Source organism: Watersipora subatra, chromosome 9 (assembly GCF_963576615.1).
Source record: "Watersipora subatra chromosome 9, tzWatSuba1.1, whole genome shotgun sequence".
NCBI lineage: Eukaryota > Metazoa > Bryozoa > Gymnolaemata > Cheilostomatida > Watersiporidae > Watersipora > Watersipora subatra.
Window position 1 is genome coordinate 16,229,857 of NC_088716.1, and position 8,801 is coordinate 16,238,657.

Here is an 8,801-nt window from a genome sequence, read left to right on the forward strand (position 1 = left end):
CCTTCAATAATTCTCTAATCTTTTTAATTACAATCCTTATAAACTGATCAATTGTTTAAATATAATAACCGCAGTTTGATTGCAACTAATGTATAAACTTGTTCACCTTATCCAATGTCCAGCCTAATGGATACTGTTTTAGCAAGGGTCGACTGTAGTCCCTGAATGTTATGGTGATTAGTATAACTGTATATGTTACCATTAGTTTATAATGGAAGTTAACAAGTTAATAAGGGAGAGTATTGTAGAAGAACAACTATGATAATAGTAAGGAAGATTATTAAATGACAAATATACAGATAAACATACCATCTGTACTGTAGCTTGTTGTGTTTGAGGGAGACAGTGGAGAGTCCTCTAACTGTACTCTGTATGATGAGTCTGAAAGAGCACTGGCACTAGAAGATGATGGCCATTCATCCTGACTGCTAGATGGACCAGACTCTTCTGACAAACAAGTAGGAGACACAAGTGAAATATTCGCTGTGAAGCGAACTTTTATAGCACACCTGATGCTACTAGCAGATGATAGTAATGCTAAATATTAGTATCATCTGCTAGTCACATGACTTTGAACATCGTTTTACAATACACAATCTTAGTAGCATAAGTTGTAGTTCATCAGGAGCCTTGTTGCTATAGCGATGAAACCATGAAGTTGGTTTCAATTTCAATTAGAAATTGAAGCTTAGAGATAATGAAATCCCAAGCCTCTGACTAGTGCTCCTATCATACGATGTCCTGGTTTATTCTCTCAAGTATTATTTCAACTTGGGTGGTCATTGATAATCCAGGCCAGTCGTGTGTCAATTTCCAGGCACTAGTTATAAAGAAGCAAACCTGATTGATGATCACAGTCAAAGCCTTCAAACAGATAGTTGGCATTAGATATTTTAGAATGAAGTTCTCTTTCTTGGACAAAGACATTTTAAAGTATTTGCCAACCAAGCTGTTTTTATTTACAGACAATCCATTTATTATTTTGGTTTGGTAAAAATTTGAGTTGTATTTTCAAGAGACAATAAATACTGTTGTTTATTCCTAATATCGGTTGAAAAAGTTATAGAAACCCAGAAAGATGCAATAGCAGAACCCTTGTGCATGCTGTTTGAGAAACAGAAACAACAAAGGCTCTGAACACTTAGTACCAGCATGGGTCGGTCTTTAGGCAAGTTGAAAATGTTTCCTTAGAACAACAGATGCCTTTAGTGTAAAAATGACAAACATGTGAGTTTGGATGACAACAGACATTTAGTAGTGAAATCTCGCTTCAAATTACTAAAAAGTAAATTACTTCTAAAGTAGCATATGAAAACACAACAGATTTTTCTTTGTCTTTTGATCTACGATATAAACCCACTTTCTACATCCATATCATAAGAAAGTGCAACTATCTTGAGAACAGGAGCTAATGCTATAAGCTTTAGCAAGGTAAAGTGACATTGTTTTAACAAGTGCATCTGATAAAGGAAAATGTTGAAAGGATTGGATTTATAAATATCAACTGATCTTCTTATAGACCATCAACCAATCAAGAATATACTAACATAATTACTTGGTATCAAACTATACAATATTATTTTATTAAGGAATAATAAGATATTTTGTTAAAATATACAATGACAGTCAGCATATTCAGTGCTGACCATACTCTCTCATCTAGCACCTTATCTTACCAGAGGGTTCTGAAGTCTTGGCCTTTTTACTGGGGCTGCTTTTGAGCTTCTTCAATTTGCGTTTTGGCATCACTCCAGAATGACTGCAGCTGAATATACCATATACCACAGTTATTAGGGTCAGATTTAACGCATCATAAATACCACAAACAACACCACTTTTAAAGTTGGCACCATTAGAGTGTAGATATAAAATAAAACATTGTATAATAAACAAAAATTTGCTGTGCTTTACACTCATAAATTTTAACTGCTGAGATAGAAGACAGCATGTGGGAGTCAGTATTCTTGAAGTATTCTGAAACAAACGCATGATATACTTGCAACATTTAACATTGAAAAACTATAATAGTACAAAATTATAGAACAGTTAAAGGTGACCAACAAAATACTATCATAAAAAGAATAATTTACTATCACCTCAGAAATTATGGTAAAGTTTATATTATTTGACATGAATATGAAAAAGCCAACATAAACATTTAGTTGCATCTGAAGTTATTCAACTGAACTAAGACAGTCATGTGCAGAATATTGGAAGACCAGATGATAATTAAATATTTTCAAAATATTCTGACTGAAATTCACATAATCACAATTCTAATTAATTGCTAGTTTTATTCACCAGTACCTTTAGTAAAATATCAGAAATACAAATATTTATATTAAAATCATCATACATCAGCTGAGTAGTAATTTCTGTTGTTGAGTAAAACCCTTTTTACTCTTATTGACTCATATTCGATGACTCATCTACCTTCAGAAGTTAATTTCCAAACTCTTGAGTAAGAAATCGTAGAAGATTCCTATGCAAGTGGTTCATTTAAACACAGCAAAATAATTTCATTTATATTTTTATTTTATAATTTCCAAATTACATTAATTTTGAAGCTTGGAGTGAAAAAGTTCTTTGAAAATTTGTACAAAATACACGCATTAACTTGGACTATTTCTAAGCTAATTGAAATAAATTCGTTTTTAGACCCAATACTTACCGAGAAACCTTCGAAACCAAAGGCGCCTGTACAAATGACAGTTGGGTAAGGGTAACTAGCCAGTCAGATCAGTTGATCGAAAACTTGCTTTTAATTGGTTGGAGCAGAATCAAAAACCCCTAGAGATTTCACATAACAAAATTCAAGTTGATTGTGTTAATCCTTTCATAGCAATAAATTAGTTAAACCGAATACTTGACTCCAGATATCAATTACAAATTTAAAAAATAAAAACCACTCAATTCAGCGATTTAAACTTTAAAATAGGTTGCATCTTGCAGAGAATTTTGTGGAGAACACAGCTAAAAATTATTTAGCTACTGTTAGTGGTTGCCATGCAACAAGCAAACAAACTGGGCTGTGTCAAAAAGCCGATGGGAGGGTTTGCTGACTCTGAAGAGTTAAAAAGTTGGCATATTCCATGATGATAACTAACATGTCATAGTGATTTGTCTGGTATTAGGATATTCCATTTGTAGCTATCAAAATGATGTTCTGAAGCAAGTAACAGAGGAATGCTAATGATTTTCATTCATGTGTTGATACAGAGTCTGATGAAGGAGACATATTTATCTATATAAACTAGAAATTCCACTGTCATACAGCCCACGACCAAAGAGATGGCCAGAGATACTGGCTAAGAGCAAGAGACAAGCTAATAATAGTCATATATTGTAATTAACAGAGTCAGCGCTATGTATTGTTAATTTGACAATTGTCCAAAATATTCAGCATCCTGGCTATTTTAAACATAACATTACACGCGCTAGAGGGTTAATCATTATAATATATGTGATGGGAAAAACCTCCTACAATCAATTACTAAGTAGTGCACTACATCTGTCAAACTCACCTTATAAAACGTGTGGGTAACTTTTCGATTCAGTCTTTCTGTAGTCTCAATATTGCTCTATGTTCAACACGCCTACAAATGAACATACAATCATATTAATATGACAACTCTAACTTAATTTTTAGTATACAGAGAAACCTCGGTTCTCGAACATAAACTGTTCCAGAAGGCTGTTCAAGAATCAAGTTGTTCGAGATCCGAAAAAATTATTCCCATTAAAATCAATGTATGTAAATTTTAATCTGTTCCAAGCCGAGATAAAAACTTTGGTAAGGTATTTTTTTAACATTTAATACAATAAACTGTACTGTATACTACATACTATGAATAAAAATAGGTAGATACAGATCGTGTTTAATTTAATAGAATATTTTATATTTTTGATGAAAACAGAAAACAAAAAGTGAACATTTTATGTGTTTTGCTCTTAAAACATCCAAACCATTCTAGGTTAAGATACAATACCAAAAATTGCAGAAATTGATAATGAAACAGCAAAAAATGCAACAGATCAGTTACATCAAAATCGTGTAAAAAAGAAAATATAAACAGCAATGGCGCGTTCATTTCCCATCTTTGAAGGAAAATCCTTCTTCAAAACAATTTAGGGTAACTCGACTGGAGGAGTTGTCTCCCTAGCAAATTTCTTCGCTAGAGGGCCGTCATCCCAGATAACTCCTTCCTTTTTGTAAAGGGTTTATGGAGCGTAACTTGCTTCTCCCGTTTTTTTACAAATGTGTTCATGCTGTTTCAGGAGCTGTTCCGAACGTTTAATTCTAATGAGCATGCTCCGGTTTGGCCGAGAAACGAATTTATGTTCGAGATCCGAGACGAACAAATCTCAATTTGTTTGGTCGAAAACCGAATTGATCGAGAACCAAAGCGTTCGAGAATCGAGGTTCTACAGTAATTGATGCTGACAGCACAGATTTATACTTCATTTCACTTTATTGTTTGGTATTGGTTCTGATAGAGATACCCTCTGTAGGAGTCTAATTGAAAATCTGTACATCATCATCTAAATATGGAGTGAGTTGTTAGTAACCTGTCAGATTTAGTAGAATTATAACACTCACAAATGATTACAAGACAGACAACACTGTCACTATCTGTAATAGTTCCCTTGTGAAATCTATTGTAATCCATCGACATGTTAGCATACAAGCAGTCTCACAGGTCATAGACAAATTATTATAAAATTCACTACATAATCTACATTAGCTAGGTTAACTGAAGACTTATAACGTATTGTTGATGAAGTTAAGTCTATCATAAGCCACTGTATACTATTACTACTCATCGTCTATCATTATTGAAATAGTTCACAAGTCAGTAAATTTATTGCTACTTAGTGTTTAATTCTTTTTATAAAGCTTATTAGAATAATATAAAAATGGCACACACTAAAACTTCTATTTTCCACTATACTATAAATATGGAAACAACTGATTCCAATTTTAATTACCGTATTTGCTCAAATGAAGCATTAGGTAGGCAGCATTATAATATTAGCCCTGGGGATGAGCTCACCTTTGAAAATTACAATTATCCAGCAACAAAGAAGTTTTAAAGTGACAGACAAATAAAACCTCCAGGTGAGTCACCAGGTTATACTAAGTAGAGTTACTTACAAGGCTGTTATTACTATTCATCAAATCAGTTTATGATGAAAAGATGATGTTTTGTTGTGTAGTTCTCTACTATAAAGAATAAGGAAAGAGCTAACTAGGTTGCAGATGAATACTACTTGCACAGACGCTAGCTGCAGATGGAATGAGCTTAGGGCTTCCCAGGCAATCAGGATTGAAGTTGATCACGTGATGAAAATGCTAATGCTAAAAATAGCAACTAGTCGTCATGATCCAGAAATGACACCAAAGCTATGCAGGACTTGGAAGCATTGAACTTAAAACCCCTGGAATGGCAAGAGGTCATTCGCGAGTACGGAAATCCGGTCGACGCCATTATCAGTTAATGTTCAAGTTAGTTCCATTGTGTTCAATGTGAGAAAGAAATCTAATTTCAGATTTAACAGCTATGGAAGGTCACGAATACACCGCTCAATCAAAGGAACAGACTACTGAGATTGCTACTAATAATTTATGTACGAGAGATAGGGTGTAGGTGCACAGTGCTATTGCTATTCCATGAACTGCAAAAACCGCAAGAATGGACTTTTAAAGGAAAAGGCATGACATTTCACAAGTGAGTCACTTCTACTACTAGTTCTGTTACTATTGCTCAAGTCTACGATTACTAATAGTTGTGCTACTACTAGTTAGTACTGCCACTAGTTAGTTCTACTACACTAGTCACTGGGTGAGTGAAAGTCGATCAGTGTCACTACTGAGTGTACGAGTTTGACTGTATTTTGTCGGTGATTAGATAAATTTATAAGCTAGTGAGTGAAATGTTCTTCCTTCATAACGAAGGTTTTTTATTATTTAAATTTTGAATTTTTTTTATATTAATATTTTGGAACTACAACCCATTAGGTTATTTCTAAATATTTATATTTGAAGGAAGTGTTTGTCGTGCTTATAATATTATTTATTGTTGTACCTGGATCTAGCTAGCAGTAAGGAGATAAGAGTAATAATACTATTGTTATTACTACTGTTGCTAACTAACTACTACAGTTTCATTTTAATTTTTAGATTTCCAAACAAAGCAACTGAGAACTCTCGTTATTTACAATGGTATCGCAACCGCAGAAGAGTGAATAAGCCTGATCCTTGAGCACTTATCTGCAACGAACATTTCAATGATCCATGTTTTAACAGCAGGTTAAAACGTTCGACTGAAGCCATTTAAAGGTAATATTTTTCATTGTTGAATGATACTTTTCAATGATTAAATTTAAAACCAAATTGTCAAGCACAGTGCTGCAAGGTTGCTCAACTTTAAGTAGCTATATCTAAAAATAATTTAGAAACCTCAAACAGCACCCAAAACAGTGACAGCTGCCACAGCAAGTGCCTATGAATATGTCTGCAGCTTAGCAGTTGTGTGATCTGTTCTCTGTGATTCTTCATCTTCGTTTCTGGGATTTAATGTCCAACGCATAAATTATGCTGTCCTTTTTATCAAATTTTAACTGTGTAAATGTTTTTTTCATTTCCTAGTTGTTGTAATAAAACTACATAATACTCCTGCAAATCATAAATTCCAAATTGATAGCAATAACTTGCAATTTAGAACACAAAACATCTTTTTGGAATAAAAAAAATCGATTTAAATAAAAAAAATCAAATAAAACAATGGAAATCGATTTTTTTGATTTAAAAAAAATCATCTATTTTTAACAACCCTGCCTACAACACAACAGGGTAAGACATGGTGAATCTTTTCATATCAAATAACGGTAATGTGAATTTTGTTGCAAGTCAACCATTAAGCTTTATGCCTAAGATGGGTGTGAATGACTTCCAGTGAAAATTGCTACATTTTCATTTTACATAGCAATATGGTAGCATTTTGAGCTGTTTTATTTTCATTTATTTTATTACTTGTATGGTTGTTTATTAAGAGTACTATGTTTATGTGAATAAGACATTCATTTTTGTTGATTTTATGTAATTGTTATAATTGATGCTTTTGTTTAGGGGGTTGGAATAATAATCCTACTGTTACTCAGTTTAAGGCTACCTTCGCAAACTTATCATCAAATGTGGTGCAGAATCAGATGCTAGTAAGACAGGTAATGTTACTGCTCAAAACGAGATTCTCATCATACAGGCTACTCCAGAAGTTGATCAGTTTGTGGAACTCAATGATTTCAGATGTCAAATTTCTGTTATAGGTAACAGTATAGTCTATATAGCTGGCTACATTGTGCAAAAGCTAACTAAAGTGCTGTCGTGACATTGGCCGTCAGTTGCTGGTTACCACTAAGTCAAATATCCAGTACCGACATCTCTATACTCTACTCAAGCTACAAAACAATGGAGGATTGGTGCGTCCATCAGACGATGTCATCAGATCAATACTTTCGTATTCATACAAAGCCAGATCCACTCCATTGTGTGGTGTATTTCATCAGTAGTGTAAGGTCTAGTGATGTGTTATGCTTTGGGAACACCTTACGGATACGGCAGATGGCATATCCAACCACTGCGTCATTGATGAAAAACTTTATTCAGTCGTTTTATGATCTCCGACAGCATCATTATGCTAAAATCCTGCACTCAAACTGCAAGGTGCATCTTTGTGGCATACAATACTAAAGTAGTACTTTTTAAAGGCCAGTAACAATATAATCACTGTAATATTCATCTGCAGCTGTTGTTGTGCTGTTATTCCTAATCTAATTTAGTTCTAAGAAACTGATGCACCTTGGCTCAATATCCACTTCTATACAAATCTCCTTTTACACAGTTTCTGTAACGTGTATGTATAAGTTTAATCATCTGATTATACTAATTCCTGCATTTCCTTGTTTGCACTATTTTGATTATTCTCTATTACAACGGTTTTTAATTTCCGTTTAGTTGTTGCAGTAGTTCATTCCATCTTTTACAGATACTGTATTATACATATCATACATTCATAAGCTATTATCACTTAAATCTTGAAACCAGTTTCTGTTTTGGCAGCATACCTATGTGTTGTTTTTATCGAAATACTTCATGTGCTAAGTTTTTCCATATGCATTTATGCATATGTAATATAAATTTTAATATAATGGAACAGTTGTTATTTGTCTGAATATATCATTTGCTGGGTTTATGCATTTGTAATACAACAGTTTGTATGAGTAACATGGTCCACGAAAATCTATTATACATCTACTTATCATTTGATATATCCTACTCCATATGTTATAAATATGTTTTCTTCTATCAGGGCACTCTAAACGTTGTGTAGGAGTAGCTTTCATTAACACCCAGCTGGAAAATAACTATTCAACGTGTACATTTCTGTCATTTTACATCGTTTGTTTACAAACGGAACTAGCATTCGATTAGCTCTCCAATATGGCGCATACGTTTACGTATTATTATAAACGTAAAAGTCACGTGATTGCCATTCCAGGGGTTTTAAGTTCAATGCTTGGAAGTGTAGTGAAGTCCATCATATTTGAACACGAGAAATCTTCATCTTCAATGGCTAAGTTACCTCATGTCAGCTTGCTGTCTTGGTATGACCAAAAATATTTTGGAAATTGAAATAGACCATTATTATTCACATTTGAAATTTAGCTCACTCCTGATGGTCATCTATGTAAAAACAGAGAACTACATGTATAACATGACTCTAATGTTAAACTATGGTTAT

At 33.5% G+C, this 8,801-nt stretch overlaps 1 long non-coding RNA gene across 1 annotated transcript; it reads left to right on the plus strand.

The window, feature by feature from the left end:
* The first annotated feature begins 5,639 nt into the window (after nt 1–5,639).
* On the plus strand, nt 5,640–7,497 carry LOC137404596 (uncharacterized). The gene is made up of 3 exons (XR_010979716.1): nt 5,640–5,729; nt 6,182–6,340; nt 7,130–7,497. It is a non-coding gene; the product is annotated as an uncharacterized lncRNA (long non-coding RNA).
* Nucleotides 7,498–8,801: the final 1,304 nt, after the last annotated feature.